At 41.8% G+C, this 20,000-nt stretch overlaps 1 protein-coding gene across 2 annotated transcripts in view; it reads right to left on the reverse strand.

Moving 5' to 3' along the window:
- LOC135114764 (neuromedin-U receptor 1-like) overlaps positions 1 to 18,601 on the reverse strand; it is a 99,518-nt gene extending 80,917 nt beyond the window's left edge. The window contains exon 1 of one of the 2 annotated variants that reach the window (XM_064030812.1): positions 18,407 to 18,601. The gene's annotated coding sequence lies outside the window, so the exon portion shown is untranslated. The remainder of the gene's footprint in view (positions 1 to 18,406) is intronic. The other variant, XM_064030813.1, reaches the window with a different exon arrangement.
- Positions 18,602 to 20,000: the final 1,399 nt, after the last annotated feature.

Below are 20,000 nucleotides of genomic sequence, written 5' to 3' on the forward strand. Positions count from 1 at the left end.
TTTTGTTACGGGTAAAGTTTCTCTCTCTCTCTCTCTCTCTCTCTCTCTCTCTCTCTCTCTCTCTCTCTCTCTCTCTCTCTCTCTCTCTCTCTCTCTCTCTCTCTCTCTCACATACATGCTCACTCAGATAACACATAAACTATTGTCGAGTTTTTTTTTCTGACGTAAAAAAAAAAAAAACGAGAAAATAAAAACATGCTCTTTTTTTTTTGTCACACGAGTGCGGTCAGGTTATTAATTCTGAAGAGCAGGCTGTCAAATTATTCTCGCGTCAAAAAAAAAAGAAAAAAAAATGAAAAAAATAATTTGCTTTAGACTTACAGTGGCTTGTGTTATGTAGTTGATTTTTATTTTTATTTTTATTTTCATTTATTTATTTATTTATTTTTATTTTTTTTTACGCGTTATCTATGCCTCTTTAAAATCAGCCCTTCACACACACACACACACACACACACACACACACACACACACACACACACACACACACACACACACACACACACACACACACACACACACACACACACACACACACACACACACACACACACACACACACACACACGTTTCATCTGTTACATATATTTTTTTCTGCTATATCTCTCTGTTATTTCAATCTGGAACATAGATATATTGATAGATAGGTAGATTGACAGATAAACATTTCACTCAGTCATACCAATGGGAATTAATCAGTCTCCCATCAGTGTGTCACGTTTCGGAGTCGTTTTCTTTGGCCTCCCATGACGTGTGTCTGACTGTCCCCTCACTCCACCACGGCTCTGATTTGTACAAAATACTGGATTCCTGGAACTTCTCTTATTTTTCATATTCAGGTAACCATGACGCATTGCACGTGAATCCTCTCACGCACTCACGAACGCACTTTTATATTTGAATTCCCACGATATTGACCCATAAATGAAAAAAAGTTATGCTTCAGGGGTCTTGTGCAGAAAATGCCGTGAAAAACTACTATTTGGAGTGCAAAGAGGAAAAACAAACATTACGCAAGTTTTGGAAAGGGAGAGGATGAAAACGAACACGCAGGAGTTGAAGAAAATAGACACCAGGACAGGCAGAGGCCGCCTCTTCCACCAGAAGGAGAAACACAAGCAACTTCTAACTTTGCTTGGTATGTGTGTCGTGTCCGCATTTTTCTAGGAGAGAGAGAGAGAGAGAGAGAGAGAGAGAGAGAGAGAGAGAGAGAGAGAGAGAGAGAGAGAGAGAGAGAGAGAGAGAGAGAACCATACCACACTGATGATCATTACTACCTTCTGCTGCGCCTGCTTCATTATGACCAGCCCACTAGGTCTCTGCTTGATCTGTATTAGTTACCGCGTCACTGAGAAAAATTTTCGCCATTTCTATCTAATACGCCCCTCACTTTAGATCAGTGTTGCTTATTACAAACTACCCTTCGTCTATAGTTTATATAGTGCAGACTGTGGCAGCCTCGTAAGGACCTACATGCCTGCTGTTTATTCCTCCTTTATGTTCCTTCGTGTTCGTTCAGTGCGGGAGAGAGGAATTACTGCAGGAGGAGAGCTTGAATCTGTCACTAGCGTCTCCCTTGTGTCAGTGCCCCTCACTTGGCAGGCTCTCCATTTCCTCCAGGTGTGCATGGTCCTCAGCTGGGATCGCTGTCGTGCAGGGAGAGGTGGTCCATTCAAGCACTATTGCCCTTAAAGACCTACACCTTTGATCAGGACACTACACCGTTCACCTGCCTATATTCACCCGACAGACTCACGCTTCACACCTTTTGACAGTTAACCCTTTTCTTGCTGTTTGACGTATGGTTCTTCAGTGCCAAAACACGCCGGGACGTTTCATTTCTTCTACAGCCGCCAATGAAGATTCTGCTATCTATATATTGGTGTGTCTAATCTTTTAATGCGTTTCCCTTTCTTGTAGGTGCTTATAGAGTTGATGGTGTTAGTTGTTGCTTTTAATACAATAAAACCACAAACGCCGTAAAATAAATAAATGAATAAATAAATAAATAAATAAAATAAATAAATAGATATATTAATTAATTAATAACTATCACTCGTTTTACTTTCAGTGGTGCCATAAATTTTTACTCTGAACTTGCAACACTCCATCTTGTTACTGTCAATAAAACCTTTGGCAATGAGAGAGAGAGAGAGAGAGAGAGAGAGAGAGAGAGAGAGAGAGAGAGAGAGAGAGAGAGAGAGAGAGAGAGAGAGAGAGAGAGAGAGAGAGAGAGAAATTCCATCTCTCAGTTTAGTATCAAGTGTCCCGAATTTTTACTCTAAACTTACACCGCCATTTTGTTGCCCTCAAAAGCCGTGCTAGTTAGACTTAATATACTCGCTTTTACTCGTGTCCTAAAATTTTTACTCTAAACTTACACCTTCATTTTGCAACTCTGAGAAGTCTTGGTAGGTTTACTTAACCCTTTCACTGCGATGGACAACAATTCACGCCACCAAAAAAGCAATAAGTGACATCTTTTGCAACCACCCTTAAAAAAGAAAGGGATTAAAAGAACAGATTATGCAATTTATTTTCATTTCGGAAGTGGTATAGAGAGAGGAAACGCCTCAGTGTGGGTAATGATACGGTAAGATGTGTCAATTTTTTCTCCCACCAGCACGTCTCTGAGTCATCGCAATGCCTCTACAAACACCCAGACACTCGGTGCAGGATCTCGTGGTGTCTTTCGCGTCCTCCCCTCAGCGTTTTGGCTCACAGGGGGCGTTGTCTTAGGGGCACCAGACAGGGATCACATTGATTTTGTATCGTGATTACAGATTGAAGGAGAATGAAGGTTATTAGGCTTCATTCAGCTTCACAGTGCATTGGAGGGTTGGAGACTCTCTGGCTGAGCTGTTTACCCGGTGATCCCGCGTTACCTAGGGTGTTTCCTTGTCTCTTTGTATCTTCCTGTAGCCTATACCTCAAGGTTTCTATCCCTATAAACACCTTTCTTTTTTTTTTCTTTTTTTATTTGTTGAGTGTGGCCGAAGATAAAGATGTAAAGATGGAAGAAAGAAAACGGAAAGATCTTCTCGATATGCCACTCCCCAATAAACCATAAACCATGTTAGTGATAGATAGATAGATTGAGAGATAGATAGATAGATAGATAAAGAGAGAGAGAGAGAGAGAGAGAGAGAGAGAGAGAGAGAGAGAGAGAGAGAGAGAGAGAGAGAGAGAGAGAGAGAGAAACACCCAAATCGCGTTAGTCGACCAATGTGAACACCCATCACAAAGACAAACCTTAGTAAATCCATGGCCACACCCAAGATAAGCGCTTTGAAGTTACATAGAATACCACGAAAGCTCATATTGTTCTCGCCCTGAGCCCTCTAACAAGGCTTCAAACACACGATTTCCCCGCAGAGACCTCCCGGCGGCACTGACTCCCATGGTTCCTAAGATCTATAGCCCCTCCGCCAGTGATCTCTGGAAGGCTGCGGGTCTCAAAGGCGGTGTTATGATTCACGTTGCTGGTGGAAAGCGAAAGAGGAGCGCAACCCTGATCTTTGAATTGATAAAGGTAACAATAGATTTCTCGCTCCCCGCGCCATATGAAGAGATAAGGGAGAGAGCTGGTGATGGAAGAGCAGGAGGAGGAAGTTAACGAGGAAATGGAGGAAAAAGAAGAAAAACAAGAAAGAAAATGAATAAAAATAGAGAGAGGAGAAAAGAATAAGAAGAAAAAGAAAAGGAAGAAGAAGAGAACAAAGCAACACGAAGGAAAAGAGAGAAAGAACCACGAGAAGCCAAAAAAAAAAAAGAAAAAAAAGAAAAAGAAAAACGTGGAGGAGGGGGAGGAAGATAAGAACAAAAAGGATTAGAATCACCACGCTGGAATCAGAATATTCATTTTCTTCTCCCATACTCGTTACCTGCGCCACTTCACCACCAACCAACAAACCACTTCTGTCCTGCCGCTGCTCCCTTCTCTCACGCTTAGGAAGTTCTAGTAGCGGAGTTAGCTAGCAGATTCCCAGTCCAGCCATCCAGCTACCCAAACATTTCTTCCTTCCACGTGCCAGTGAAACCTAACCTGCCCTCAATTTTATCTCCTTTCCCGCCAGAGGTAATAGGAACTTCCCATCTTTCTCCACGGTTGCGTCATCTTCACTGTCTCTCCATGACCTTTAAGACACGATGCAAAGATATAGGAGGAATATAGAAAGATATAGAAAGAAAATGATGTAGGAGTATTTCTATACGTATTCATATATCTACCTGTCTATGGTATATTTGATCATTCTTTTCTTTGACAGGGATAGACAGGTGAGGTGAATACGTAAAGAAAATGAGATGAAACGTTGGGAAATGAATGGAGGCGATAAAAGGTGGGAGTTTCTGTATCGTTACTTCATCTTTGTCTCCTACACCTCCATGTCTACCCACACTTACCTGTTCATCACGTCACCCACCTGCACACCTACCTATCTGTCAGCACCTTTACCTGATCGTCCCTCTATCACCACACCTTACCTCTCTTCTCCTAGGCTTACCTATCACCCTACACTTCATTACGATGCTTCTTTACTCTCTGCTGCACCAGTATATCTACACTTAATCATTCCCTCACCCCGACGCTTCCACTTCATCCTCCATTCCTGTATTCACTCTCATTTTGTCAATGTATGAGGCCTTATATAACAAGAGCGTATTGCATTAATTTAGTATTTAGTGCTTAATTTGTATGCTGGTGTTATAAATAATGTTTTTGTTTTCTTTTCAAATGCGTTTTGTTGTGTTTGTGTCCGCTTCCTCATTTCTCACAAAGGTGGACAGACAGACAAGCGGGAAGCGATAGATTTAAATAAACAGATTAGCAGTACGATATCCAACTATATTTGCTTTGTAATGTTAAGTGAGAATTTTAATGCCAACAGCGATACAAACAGACGGACAGACGGGCGGATAAACACACCTAAACCCACCGTCCCCACCACACTCACCGAAAAACAGACAGACAGACAAACACCCCAAACCCGCCATCTTCCTCACCACACTGACAAAAAGAGGGAGGGACGAACAAACAGACAGCAAGACAAAGACACCGAACGTTTTGGTGGTGATATACTCGTACACAGGTAGGAACAAAGGGAGGCTCGAAGCAGTGGAAGCTGTAATAGCCACACCTGGCGGCCGAGCATCAGGTATCCGGAGGCGGTGCAGGTAATCCCGAAGCCACCTGTTGTGCGTAACCCTAACACCTCCCGCTCTTTGTCAGTCATCTTTGTTACGGGAGCTGACGGAGTGAATGAAAAAGTAGGACACGACACGACACAATGAAAAGTGATGTTAACACAGGCTGTTGTTCACGAGTGTTTACTAAGAATATATATTGTTAAGGAGGAAATGCTAATTACAACCTACGTTCATATATAACAAAGTTGAAACACGAACTCTATTTATTGAATTTTTAGTGAGTATAAATTGTTAGAGAAAAAATAGTAATTATAATCTACGTTCTCAGTGGAGCGGTTTAAGGAATAGAGTTTAAACGGACTATTGATCAGGACTTGTGGTGAGAATATGAGTAATTGTTAAGTAAGGAATGCTTATTACAATCCAACTTGGTGGGTGAATATATGAAATAGAATTGAATTTCGAAGAGTAAAGTGATCATAACGGTTTAACTTCACGCTTTGGATGAATATAGAACACGGCTGAGTAAAATATAATGAAATTCAAAAGGAAAAGCAGGATTTAAAGAGACTTTTCATCAGACTTTCGATAAACGGATGAATTTATAACCGAAATATAATAAAGCTGAACGAAGACTGCAAGAGCTCAGCAGAAGATTGAAGACTCATTGAAACTTTATGAATTTAAGGAGACGAGCACATTTTAACTTTCCATCACTAAGAGAGAGAGAGAGAGAGAGAGAGAGAGAGAGAGAGAGAGAGAGAGAGAGAGAGAGAGAGAGAGAGAGAGAGAGAATGTGTGTGGATATCTGGAACCACCTTCTCACAAAACAATGTCAAGGAGATTGAAAAATAACACCGCTCTTCATTTCTACGCCTCAAAAAATAACCTAGAAATTAATTATATTCATAACCACTCGAGCTTTTGACCCTGTATTTTCCCTCACGTCCTCTCCTTCCTGTTCTCTGCACCTTTTCCAGAATGATGTTGATTCCTGCGTTGGTCAAAACAAGGTTGATTTTTTTTTTTTTTCTTTGACTCCCCTCTTCTCCGTTTTCTTTTTGGGTTGCGGTCGCGAGAAAACTGACAAGGAGACACCGTGGCCACAAGAATAACTAGAGAGAAAAGCTTACTACTCTTGCGCAGGGGATCACGAGGGGACACAAAGGAACCCAAGGGAAAAACAAGTATCAGCAGACACTTTCGTCCTCACTGGGCCTTTTTGTTGGGGAGACAATTCAGTGTGTAGTAAGAGAAGTGAGCAGAAGAGCAGACAATGGAACAGGAAGTGAAGCAGGAGGAGGAAAAAGAAAAAAAGTAAAGGAAGAAGAGGAGGAGGGAGATGAGAAGCCTTAATAGGAGTCTAAGAGGAGGAATAGATAGGAAAAACAGAAAAAAAATATTAATCTGTAAATGTTATAAAAAGACGAGGAAAAGGAGGAGGAAAAGGAAGAAGGAAATAAGCGGACCAGTGTAAAAGAGGAGGCGGAAATAAATCAAGAGCATAGAGATTAGAGAGAGAGAGAGAGAGAGAGAGAGAGAGAGAGAGAGAGAGAGAGAGAGAGAGAGAGAGAGAGAGAGAGAGAGAGAGAGAACAAAGAAGCTATTCAAATAGATGCTTTTATTTTAGCAATGCTTCTTGGAGATCTAAACGTTGATTCATAGGAACAATACAACACCAAAGCAGCGAAGCCTAATGAGAGAAAGTCATACTAATATTGCTTTGTCCTCTCTCTCTCTCTCTCTCTCTCTCTCTCTCTCTCTCTCTCTCTCTCTCTCTCTCTCTCTCTCTCTCTCTCTTTTATATTTTCTCTCTTTAGCAACATTCCTCTTACTCCTCCTCCGCTTTTGCTGTGTTATGTAAGTTTAGTCTAGACAGAATGATTTTGCGAACTTTAATCTAAAATAATACTGTTTTATTTGATTTGTCTGTGTATGTGTGTGTGTATGTGTGTTTCTGTTTGTTTGTCTGTCCATCTGTCTGTCTCTATCTCTGTTTCCCTGTCTGTCTGTTGCTCTCTCTCTCTCTCTCTCTCTCTCTCTCTCTCTCTCTCTCTCTCTCTCTCTCTCTCTCTCTCTCTCTCTCTCTCTCTCTCTCTCTCTCTCTCTCTCTCTCTCTCTCTCTCTCTCTCTCTCTCGTTCTGCTGAAACACAAGAGGGCATTAGAGTCACGAACTAGAGAGAGCAGAGCGAGGAGAGTGCTGACGTGGTGCTGAGATAAGGGATTGGATAAAAGAGAGTGGTTCGCGTGGTGGGGGACCGATTTTAGACGAATAATTATACCATGCGCTTGTAGCCTCTAACCCCCCGACCCCCAACCCTCCCTCTCAGCCTCCCAGCCTCCCCCAACCGCCCCCAACTCTCGTTATTCATGTCTTGACTTTGAGAGCTCCCTGTGCGTGGAATACACACACACACACACACACACACACACACACACACACACACACACACACACACATTGGAATGGTTTGTACGCGGTATATAAACACCAGTGTACGTAGTTGATCGTTAGAGAGAGAGAGAGAGGGGGGGGGAAGGGGGCTGTTGAAGTGTCCTAATACAAAGGATACGGTTTATTAAAGACTATGCAGATTTATAAATGCGCATTAATACATAATATTTTAATACGTATACATTATGCATAAAGATACTTTTATTTCTGTGTCAAATTAAACTGTGCTGTTATTTCCTTCTCTTCCTCCTCTTCCTCCTCTCCCTCGGTTTTCCTTTCATCCTTCTCTTCATTCTCTTCCACCTCCTCCTTCTCATCATCATCATCATCATCATCAGCAGCAGCAGCAGCAGCAGCAGCAGCAGCAGCAGCATCTTCCTACTACTCGTCTTTAATACAAACTTCCATGTTGTGACTTTTCTCCAGCTCCTCATCTCCCTCTTTTATTTTTTCCTTCTCCCTTATTTCGTGACCTCCATCAGCCCCTCCTCCCTTTTAATTACCAGTATATCCTTTAAGACCACAAGACTCCCGGTAATCCCCGTAGCGAGATGAACCAGCTGGTGTTTACCCTTTCTGGTTTTCTGTTAAGTTCCCCATCACCAGTGCGCGGCCCGACGCTTCACACTCACCAGGAAGTCATTGATTAATAATGACTTACTGGCGTGGCTGCAGGGCGTATAGAAAACGTAATATTGATAGTAATGTTCTGTTTAGTCTCCTCCATTCCCACGTTCATCACTTAGCGTTGCCAAAGAGTGAATCCCCCACTGCGAACCGCCTGCTTCGACTCATATCCGAAACAAATCACAGTCAATCCCTTCAGGCGGGGTTGTTCATTGGCGATTCATTCACACTCTGGCGACGCTAAGTGATGAGCGCTGGAGTAGACGGGACTGTACTTAACGCGCACAAGAATTCCTGCTTCACCCCATCCGTGTTCTGTCCACCTCCCTGAAGCTTGAGGTAAACAGTATCCTCAGTCTTTCATTCCTTTTTCTTGTAAACTCAGGAACTCCTTGCCTGCCTCTGTATGTCCCCCTTCCTACAGATTGAGCTGTTTCGAAAGGAAGGTTTCATGAGTTATCCTTCAAATTTGGATAATTTCTTTGGGTTTTTCTGGCATATCATTTGGCCTTTTCTTCTTCCTCTCCCTTTTGTTCTCCTAGTTTAGTGTCCTCTTTACCTACAAAAATATAAAGAAAATGCCAAGATATTTCTGTAATAATGATTCATACTTTTAATAATTTCCTCGTCTTGTGTTGAGTGCATTTTTTTTTTAGTTATTGCTGAAGTTATTAAAGTTTTTCAAAGGTGTTTTCATGCGTCATCAGTAAGGAAAATAAGCCTGAGAAGCGGACTAATCAACTCAATGGGCTTTGAAAAGAGTTCTGATGAGTGTTTTAGTGTTTATGATGGTTAATGCCGGAGGAAAGAGAGGGAAAGGAGGGAGTGAAGAAATTATTGGTTAAGGTTACGACGGTGAAATTGTTTGAAGGTAATACTATTTACGTAGCGCCGTCACTGTAATCATCGTTATTTCTATTATCTTCACAACTACCATTACTGCCACTATCACTATTCTACTAACACCACTATCACTACCACTATCACTACTACTATCACTATCACCACCACCACTTTTAAAACCTACCACCCACCTACTATTACCACCATTATCTTTACTACTACTACTACTATATGACAACAACAACAACAACAACAACAACAACAACAACAACAACAGTTACTACTACTACTACTACTACTACTACTACTACTACCACCATCACTACGACCACCACCACCAGCACCTGTTACTTTACTCAAGCGACCCTTTCATCACCTGAGTCTTTTTTCCCTGTCAGGTGTGTAATTACAATTTGAGATTCAGGTTCACACGACGCTGGCTCACTTGCTACTTTTCTGATAGGACGTCTAGCTAGTGTTCGATTTCCGTTTAGTGTGACGTGATTGGTCGCCGAAGATAAAGATGAAGGGTTCACTTTTTTTTCTCTTTTTTTTTTTTTGTGGTAGGTTTAAGTAAAGAGGAAGTGGTAATGAAGTAGAGGCAAGAGGAGGAAGAGGAGGAGGGATTAAAATTTTCCTTCTTTTTATCTAGTAGGGTTAGTTAAGGAGGTGGGGATGGTGAAGAGAGGAAGATAGGGAGGAAATGATAGTCAGTGGAGATGGTGAGGAGGGGAAGAAAAACGAGGAAACGAGGAGAAGAAGAAAAAGAAGAAGAGGAGGAGGAGAAGGAGGAGGAGGAGGAGGAGGAAGAAGAAAAGAAGAGGAAGCAGAAGAAGAAGAAGAAGAAGAAGAAGAAGCAGAAGAAGCAGAAGAAGAAGAAGAAGAAAAAGTGAAGAGGAGGAGGAGGAGGAGGAGGAGGAGGAAGAGAATTTAAATTTGTTTTAATTGATACGCCTACTGAACCTGATGGTGGTGGTGATGGTGGTAATGATGGTGGTGGTGATGAAGAGGAGGAACACAAAGAAGGGGAGAGAGAGAGAAGATTGTGCTGAGAGAAGATGAAGATGATGATGATGATGATGGTGGTGAAAGAAAGATGATGTTAGTGAACGAGGGAAGAAGGAAGGCGATGATGATGGTGAAAGGGAAGAAAGATGATGATGGTGAAGAGAAGATGATGGTAGTGAAAGGAAGGTGATGATAATACTGAAGGGAAGAGGACGGGGAACTTATTGACGGTCGTAGTGAAACTTTCAAGGGAAGGAACGAAGAACGAGCTTTCATAGAGAGACTTCTTAATTTCACCTGAACTTTTTCCTCGGGTCGTTTTCATCTCGTTTTCCAATCTGTAGAGAGAGAGAGAGAGAGAGAGAGAGAGAGAGAGAGAGAGAGAGAGAGAGAGAGAGAGAGAGAGAGAGAGAGAGAGAGAGAGAATAGCGTACCAAATTCCTCTCAATATTCGATCTTTGTTCCTGCTTTAAATTCTCGTCGGGGAATTGATGAGGAAGATGAGTCTCTGTCTGTCTTTATCTGTTCCACTCCTCATATTTACTCCTTGCACGCTCCACTCCTCTCATTCCGCACTCCTTTCCTTTCCACGTGTTCTAGTACTCGTATCATATTTCACTTCCTCTTGACACAGTTCACCCATCCTCCCTCAGTTCCCTTTTTCTTTTTCTTTCTGTTCCTTTTTTTTTTTCTTTTCTCGCGTCCCGCTTTTTTCTTTTCATGCGTATTATGGTATAGATTCCATCCCCTTTCTCTCTCTCTCTCTCTCTCTCTCTCTCTCTCTCTCTCTCTCTCTCTCTCTCTCTCTCTCTCTCTCTCTCTCTCTCTCTCTCTCTCTCTCTCTCTCTCTCTCTTTCTACTTTCTTCCCTCTTCTCTCACTTCCCATAATTCAATACATGCACAGGATTGGAGCGAGGTACAGTACTAAAATTTGCGTATCTCTTGTGTTTTTTTCTTTTTCTAACCTTCCTTCCTTTTAGACAACTATACTGTTTTTTTTTCTATGTATGCCTTGAATTCTCTCGCTAAGTGTTGTTTTCTTTTGTCTTTCAAGTCTCGCTGTCGACCTTTTTAAAATCACTTCACTCTTCCCTTCTTTTGGTCACCTGTATACTAGTGTTTCCTTCGCCTCCCTCGTACTCTTTCGCTAAGTGTTGTTCCTTTCCTTTACGTTTTCCGCCGTGTCTTTGTCTAGCGAGCCGTCACCCCAGGGCAGGGAGATCAAAAGGCGACTACTAGGAACTCACAAGGGAGGAAATAAGCCGGTCCCGCTCCCTCCTTTTAGTGTAGAAAACAGAACATTAATGGTAATGTAAATGATTATGTAGAAGGTAAAGAAATTTATATGTTTATTCCTGTCTTTAATATATCTACAAAGCACACATGAGTTTTTTTTCTCTCTCTCTATCTCTCTCTCTCCTAACTATCATATAATTTCTCTCAACGTTCACCTGGAGCATCTTTCTCCAGCACACACCCAATCCCAAGTACCGGCTTTTTGTAGGTCACGGTCGTTCCTCACCATCAAAGGTGCATCTTCCGTAATCGGGAGCCAGAGAGCATCCACCCCCATTTCTCTCCAAGTGTGCGTAGGAGGGGAATGAAAAGTGTTAATGAAAAACCCTTATCACTTTCCAGTTATCTTTTCCTTCCTTATCTTACATCCGTCCCTCTTCCTGTCCATCTTCTTAACCTCTCTTCCCTTAATCAATTCGATCTTTGCTCCTTGCCTCTCTCTCTCTCTCTCTCTCTCTCTCTCTCTCTCTCTCTCTCTCTCTCTCTCTCTCTCTCTCTCTCTCTCTCTCTCTCTCTCTCTCTCTCTCTCTCTCTCTCTCTCTCTCTCTCTCCTGTAATATATTTTCCTCAATCTACTCCATCTTTCCTCCCGCCTCCCGCTCCATAGTTATAGAAGTAGGTCTTTCATCTCCAAATCGTGTGTGTTAGAGAGAGAGAGAGAGAGAGAGAGAGAGAGAGAGAGAGAGAGAGAGAGAGAGAGAGAGAGAGATCTTAATAACGTTCCTTTTTGTAATTTACACACCTTTCCAACACCTGAGACTCGTGACGGGAGATTAAAGCTGAGAATATATATATATATATATATATATATATATATATATATATATATATATATATATATATATATATATATATATATATATATATATATATATATATATATATATATATATATATATATAGCGACCAACTAAAGCAGGAAGGAAAGCAAGAGAATTAACAAAAGCTTAATTTATTAACAGAAAAAATGTGGATAATCAGAACAATTTTTAAAGGGTTGTCTTTCCCAATTGGGCGTTCCACCTGAGTAATTCCTAATGGCAAAGGAAAGAGATTTTCATCAATTTATTTCAACGATCATCACTCTTCGTATTAATTTCCGCAACTAATCAGAATCTCTCGTTTTCTTTCCATTCATTAAAAAGGAAGACTCATTACTAACCAAAATAAACGAATCATGGAAGGGTGGAAGAAAGAGAGAGAAAGGCAGAGAGGTTCGACAGGGAAGTTATGTAAGGGAAAAAGGATGAATGGTGAATAACAGGGTGATTATACCTGACTCTTGCTACTAATCCTTACTAATTGTAAAGTCGTGAAAGGTTGACATTGTACTCTGAAACGCGTTAATTAGAGGGTGATGAGGCGAAGGTTCTTTTCATTTCGTTTTAGTGTTCAGTGATTCGTGGTAAGTGTGTGTGTGTGTGTGTGTGTGTGTGTGTGTGTGTGTGTGTGTGTGTGTGTGTGTGTTCTAGTTTCTATACAACATGAAAACGAATGAAACTCTCACTCGTATGTTGTGTACTGAAAGATTTCCAACCATACGTTAGTAAATGAAATATGCAGAGATCCTACACTGCAATCTAACCTAGCATACCAGTTTCTCTCTCTCTCTCTCTCTCTCTCTCTCTCTCTCTCTCTCTCTCTCTCTCTCTCTCTCTCTCTCTCTCTCTCTCTCTCTCTCTCTCTCTCTCTCTCTCTCTCTCTCTCTCTCTCTCCCCCAACCACACACACACACACACACACACACACACACACACACACACACACACACACACACACACACACACACACACACACACACACACACACACACACACACACACACACACATCTGGATGGAAGGACGTTTTCCTCAATGATAAGTGGCGCATATCGCACGGGCAAATTTTTCTGTCAACTTTTCCCTTCTGCCAATATTGCCAATTAACAAAGCACAGCGTGGCCATGAACGCTTCCCGCCGCCGCTGTCTGGGGGACGCGGCAAGCGGTGGGTCATTACTATGCGGAATGGAGCATGTAGGCGGCGAGCATTGGATGGAATGATTAGCATGACTCTGGTTCCCTAAGCGCCATTTTACCCTCTCCTGACGGGGCCTTTATGCTGGGAGACTTTTTATTTTTCTCTTTTTCCTTTTATTTTATTTTTAAGGACATAAAATAAGGGAAGGTGCTTGAAGACATCAGGTCTACACGTGGCAATCCCTGTATAATACGTGCCAGCTTATATCCATGTAATGTTCTCATCCGTTCTCTCTTTAGTGGAGTCATTAGGTGAGTGATATGATGATGTACTTACTCCCATTGTGTTTGGTAGTGCTTCTATAATTTCACGTCCTCTGATTTGCTTAGAATAGTTGGTAGCTGAATAAATGAGAAATGCAAGACTAAGAATATTCAATAACCTGGTGGCGTAAGGTTAAGAATGGTCAGTGATGGAGTAAACAAATGTCAAAATGGTAAATGGTCGGAGAATAACGGTAATAATGGCCGATGGTTGAGGAGCTTACGGGTGACAATAGTTGATAGCAGAGTAACAGCGCAAAGAATAGCCAGTAGTCGAGTGGCTTACAGCTAACAGCAGTCAACAGTCGAACAGCCTAACGCCGAGAGTGGTTATGGTCGAGTGGCTCACGGCTAACAATAGTCAAAAGACGAATGATATAGCGCCAAGAACAGTCAACAGTCGAACATCATAACGCCGGAAATGGTTAATGGTCAATTGACAACGCCAAGAACAATCAGTGCGCTCTCCTCCAATATGTCATCATTACCCACAGTCCTAAATCCCCTCGGGCAGTATCGACAAAGATTTCACACTGGGACTTAACTTTTCTCCTGAGCTCAGCAATAACAAACTTTCATCTTCATCTCAGCAATAACAATCAATCCTCGAGTAACACACTACGCTCTCCGTCACTGTGTCATCATTACCCACAGTCCTAAATTCCCTCGGGCAGTATTGACAAAGATTTCACACAGACTTAACTTTTATCCTCAGCCCAGCAATAAGCACGGCCAGGAGATAAGCACAAGGGTAAGCAGAAGACTGAAAATCTTTGTTAATACTGACTCTGGTGTGGAAAGAGTCAGTTGTTAGGGTTCGTAATGCTGCCAACTGCTCGGGGGACTGAAGGGCGAGGCAAGCAGGAAGGACGGGAAGGGAGTGCACGTTACTTGGTTTCTGACGGCGATTTTATGAAGAGTTAGTACTGTGGTGATTGTTTTGTTAATTCCCTTGCTTGTAATTATTCACTCGTGCAGGTTCGAGTTTTTACATTCAAATGGAAACGTTCGTGTCAGCAAGTATTTAATTATTCACCGATTTACAGTTTAGGATCAAATGAAAATGTTATATAAATATTTTTTTCTTTCATATATATATTTGGTATTATTTATATTTCATTTCCGTAATGGCTGTCATAAATTTTCTCCCCATTCCTCGATGTGTTAATGGCTCGACTCATTGCCACTTTGTGATTCATAATTAACTTTTTTGTTCTCTTTATGACTTAGGTACATAATCGCGGTGCTTCCCCCCCCCTTCCCGCTCTCTCTCTCTCTCTCTCTCTCTCTCTCTCTCTCTCTCTCTCTCTCTCTCTCTCTCTCTCTCTCTCTCTCTCTCTCTCTCTCTCTCTCTCTCTCTCTCTCTCTCTCTCTCTCTCTCTCTCTCTCTCTCTCTCTCTCTCCCTCTCCTTTCCACTTTAACACTTGATCTCTCAGCGTTATTAAGCTCTTTGCCGCACGAGAAATAAAAAAAAATGGATAAAAGAAATAATGATGAGAATGAAACGAGGGAAAATGGAACATGTTTGTGTGAAGTGTTTAGTGTGAAAGACAAGACTGTTATTAACTTGTCCCTCAGACCTGGGAATTAGATGATATTTGTTTATTTATTTTGTTTGCTTTCTTTTTCCTTTCCCTTATTTTTCTTTGTTACGGAAAACTTGTATTAATTAGCTACTCGCTCTTGTAAATTATTGGTTTATTGTTTTTTTTTCCATTTGCTATTTATTTTTTGTTAGGCTTTCTTTTCTTTTCTTTTTCTTTTTTTATTTTCTTTATTGTTATTTTTTATTTTTTATTTTTTGGGGGGTCATGAAAGACTGACATTAATTAGCTGCTTTGCGTTGTAATGTTTTTTTTTTCCTACGTTTTTTTTTATTTGTTTATTTATTTATTGTTTTTTTTTTTTTGTCATGGAAGATCAATATTAAATTAATCATCTGTTCAGCCTTGTAATATAGTGATTTATTGTTTTGATTTCCTCCGTATGTCTCCGTATGTCCGTACGTTTTTTTTCTTTTTTTGTCATGACGCGTTATAATATTCACGTCCATACTTAGACGTTCATACTTTTTGGACGGTATTAGTTTATCATCCTGTTTTTTTTTTCTTTTTATGCATTATTATTCTGTTTATTTATTTTTTTATTTATTATTTATTTTTTAAAGTATCATAATATTCACGTGTAAGCTCAAACATTCATGCTTTTTGGAGATTGTCAATTACATAACACTCAATAGCTTTATTTATATTACCGACCACTCTCTAAACTCTCCAATTGCAAGGCCGACTCGTAAATAAAAACGGACACCAAAGGTAACTTACGCTATATGGGAAAGCGTTTTTAATTACATAACGCGTGCTTTTAATTCTAGTTTGCACAATTTTATTTATCTATGTATTTTGTAATTATTTATTTATTTATTTTATTTTATTTTATTTATTTATTTATTTATTTATTTATTTATTTATTTATTTATTTATTTATTTTTTACATTGGCAGGAGGATTCTCTGTATAAAGTATTGCAAACGTTTCAGTTTTTCGACAGCGAGGCGGCGCAGCGCTTGGTATTTCCCACGAAGCCAGTAATTCATGCATAGAGATATCAGAGAGCGATGAAAAGTATAGAAAAAAAGTATTATATAGACAAAAATATTCTCTCGAGTATTAAGCTCTGAGGTCATCCCCGCGCGCCACTTCCCTTTGACTCTCACCTCGCCGCTCGCGGGCAACTCGTCACTGGCCACTTTACATTATCCAACGGCGCTGATTTAAAGTTTTCATTCACGATTTAAGAGCATCACTACCACCACCTTCTGCTGCCCCACTCCGCCTGAATCACATTACCGTTTTACTTATCTTATTTATTTATTTATTTATTTATTTATTTTATTTGTTTATTCTTTTAGTGTTCATGGCTTTTAAAAACTTGTATACTCGTCTCAACTTTCACTCGACACTTTACTGAACACTGCACCACCACCACCACCACCACCACCAAGGCAAATTTATTCTTGACCACTTCACACATTTACCTTACTTATGGCTATCTGTACACAATCATTCACCTGCCACACCTTCCAGATTGCAGGACTTATTAGGGAGATTAAAAAAAAGTGCAAATTTTCTTACCCTTATGTGAAAATACAAGTCGGTAGGTCGATGAGTAAGCAGGACGGTGAGTAAGCAGGTCGGTGAGTAAGCAGGTCGGTAGGTTATTGAATTACTACTCAGGAAGGTGTGTGAGAAGTCTGCAGGCACGTCTCCGCTATCGTGACAAGTGGGAGTATTTCCGTGCGCATAGTCTCTCGCTTCCATTCATGAAAGTCTACGGTATTTGGTTTTCACGTTTCATTAGCAATAACTCGCCCTCTCACAATAAGAGGCTTTCACGTGCTTTTCTGTTCGTTCTTTTCATGCCGTTAAATGTGGGGAATAATACGTATTTTTACAACACACACACACACACACACACACACACACACACACACACACACACACACACACACACACACACACACACACACACACACACACACAGTATAAAAATGGTGAGTGATCATTTTCGTCCGTGCCTTGTGGCTTAGTGACAGGTGTGCTCAAAACACCTGAACTCATTAAGAGTGACTTTAACGAACATAAAGGCGTGGTATTAATTAGCACGAGTCTTTGTTGCCATCATTACCAAAAAGCTCCTCGGGGATTCATGAAGACTTCAGATTATAACGCGTCCTATGTACCTATTTTTTCTCACGAATACAGACTGAAAACAACAATACCTCCCGCTTCCTCCTCCCTCCGCCCCTAACATAAAAGGCTAAATATGTTCAGTAAGGAGCTATGGGTTCCTTTTCAAGAGTCTTATTTCAACCTGTGTTCTCGTTAGTCGGATCAACAAAACATCAAAGGGAATCATAAACAGACATCAAAGGTGAAGAAATCAAGATATGGACTGTTGGGAGAGCTCACAAGCCGCCCTCGAGAACACAAGTGGAGTGGATGAGAGTGGAAAAAAAATGTGCTTGTTGCTTAATCTCTCCTCCTATACCGGCTTAATGCAGTTAGTCATGTCTCTTTCTTCTCCGTGACACCAGAACTTCATTACTGCCCCTTTTGGCGAGAGGACTAAGTGTAGGGGTTCATAGTAAAAGAAAGGTGCGTCTCCAAGTTAACTCACAAGGGTGTTCTTTCTTACTTTGCCTACTCTAGAATTTCCGTGTCATGTCCCTTTCCTCACCCACGCTTCTTCATCGTCCTTTATGGCGTGAAGTGAAGTGAAGCGGGCAAGAGTGAAAGAAATGTTTGTCTTTAGATTTAGTTCACTCACTGAGATGCTCCTTCCTCCCTCACCTACTTGGGAACTCGTCTCTCACGTCCCCTTCCATCGGTCAGGTAAATGGAGAGGATAGGAGTGGAGGAAAGGTGTGTGTGTAGATTAAGTCCACTCACAGAGGTGTTTCTTCTTCCTTTACCTATTTGAGGACTCCCTTGCCATGTCTCTTTCCTCATTCATCGCACTGCGGCTCCATCACCTGTCTCATTTGTCGGGAGAAGTTAAGCAAATGGGTGGCAACAGGTCTTACAAACTGCACCATCACCACGTTCGCTCACTGCGTCACACCTCTCGCTACTCTCTCAGAATGGAGCGACTTTTAGCGGCATCTCAGTGTTAGAAAAAGTCAAGTCGAAAAAAAAAAAAGTTTAAAGAGTAAAAAAAAAAGTATGAAAAATTATCCAGCATACTTTATCCCAGAGAAAAGTTTCGTTTGTCATTTGTATCTCCTCCCGCCTCACCGATTGACTGACGGGCGGGAGGAACACTGAGCGAGGCGTGATAGGAGAGCGAGAGGGAGGCTGTGACGCTGCTCCTCTCTCCACCACTGGCTTGAGGACACTGGCGCCTGAACCACCACCAAACCTCCACCTCCTCCACCACCACCACCACCACCACCACCACTTCTGCTACCACTCCCGCCACCACTCCCCCGCCACCCATCGCAGACATCCTCCTCCTCTCTTTTCTCTTTCCTCTCCCCACCTCCCTGTCTCGCTGTTTTCTCTCTCATTTCTTCCTACCGCTGGAGACTCCATCGCCTTCTCTATCTCTCTCTAACTTTCTCTTTGCTTTTCTCTTTCTGTGTTTGTCTCTCTGTGTCTGACTGTCTTTCTGTATAAGTCTGTCAGTCTTTCTGTATGTCTGTCTGCGTCTCTCTCTCTCTCTCTCTCTCTCTCTCTCTCTCTCTCTCTCTCTCTCTCTCTCTCTCTCTCTCTCTCTCTCTCTCTCTCTCTCTCTCTCTCTCTCTCTCTCTCTCTCTCTCTCTCTCTCTCTCTCTTTCCAAAAGAAATTCAACAAAGGGAATGAGAGAAGAAAGGATGAGAAACGAGGCTAAATTGAAGAAAGTAGATGAAAAGGAGGAGGAAAAGCTTCAAGGAAGAGGAAACGGAAGAGAAAGATTGCGAGGAAGGGTAGGAGAAAGAGGAGAAGGAGGAGGGGAACGGAGAGCGACAAAGGAGGAGGCTGTAGCGACCTGGTAATGAGTGTCCGGGCGTTCTGAAATATGCAAGAAGTTGAGTCTAGGTGGCGGGAGAGAGTCGCTGTTATTCTCTCGTAAGGCCAGGAAGGTTAGCTGTTGATTCCCTGAGACTACTTAAAGACACGGAAGCTGAGAATCTGTTCTTGTTTTAAATATTTCTTTTGACCATTACAACAACGTCTCTCTCTCTCTCTCTCTCTCTCTCTCTCTCTCTCTCTCTCTCTCTCTCTCTCTCTCTCTCTCTCTCTCTCTCTCTCTCTCTCTCTCTCTCTCTCTCTCTCTCTCTCTCTCTCTCTCTCTCTCTCTCTCTCTCTCTCCCCTCCCTTTCAGGTCTCATGAAATCCCAACCTTTCTGCTTTGGGTATCTTTGTCCTCGTCTCAGCCTTCATCCCTCTTTTCTCTCCTGCTTTCATCCTTCATTCTCTCGGTCTTTGTCATATTTCTGTTCTTGTTTTCTCTCTTGTCGTTGTCCACCTCCTCCTCCTCCTCTTCCTCTTCCTCCTCCTCCTCCTCCTCCTCCTCCTCCTCCTCCTCCTCCTCCTCCTCCTCCTCCTCCTCCTCCTCCTCCTCCTCCTCCTCCTCCTCCTCCTCCTCCTCCTCCTCCTCCTCCTCCTCCTCCTTCCTCCCTCAGTCCTCCTATTTTTCTTCCCGACAGATAACGGATTGGGGTAGTTAGTGGCTATAAAGAAAACATTATGGAGGGAAAAAGGAGTGATTGGAGGAAGGAAGAGAAACAAGCGTGTGTGTGTGTGTGTTTTTTTTTTTTTCCACCTCACTAGCGATGTTTACCCGACGCGGCTCCG

This window comes from Scylla paramamosain, chromosome 28 (genome assembly GCF_035594125.1).
Source record: "Scylla paramamosain isolate STU-SP2022 chromosome 28, ASM3559412v1, whole genome shotgun sequence".
Classification (NCBI taxonomy): domain Eukaryota; kingdom Metazoa; phylum Arthropoda; class Malacostraca; order Decapoda; family Portunidae; genus Scylla; species Scylla paramamosain.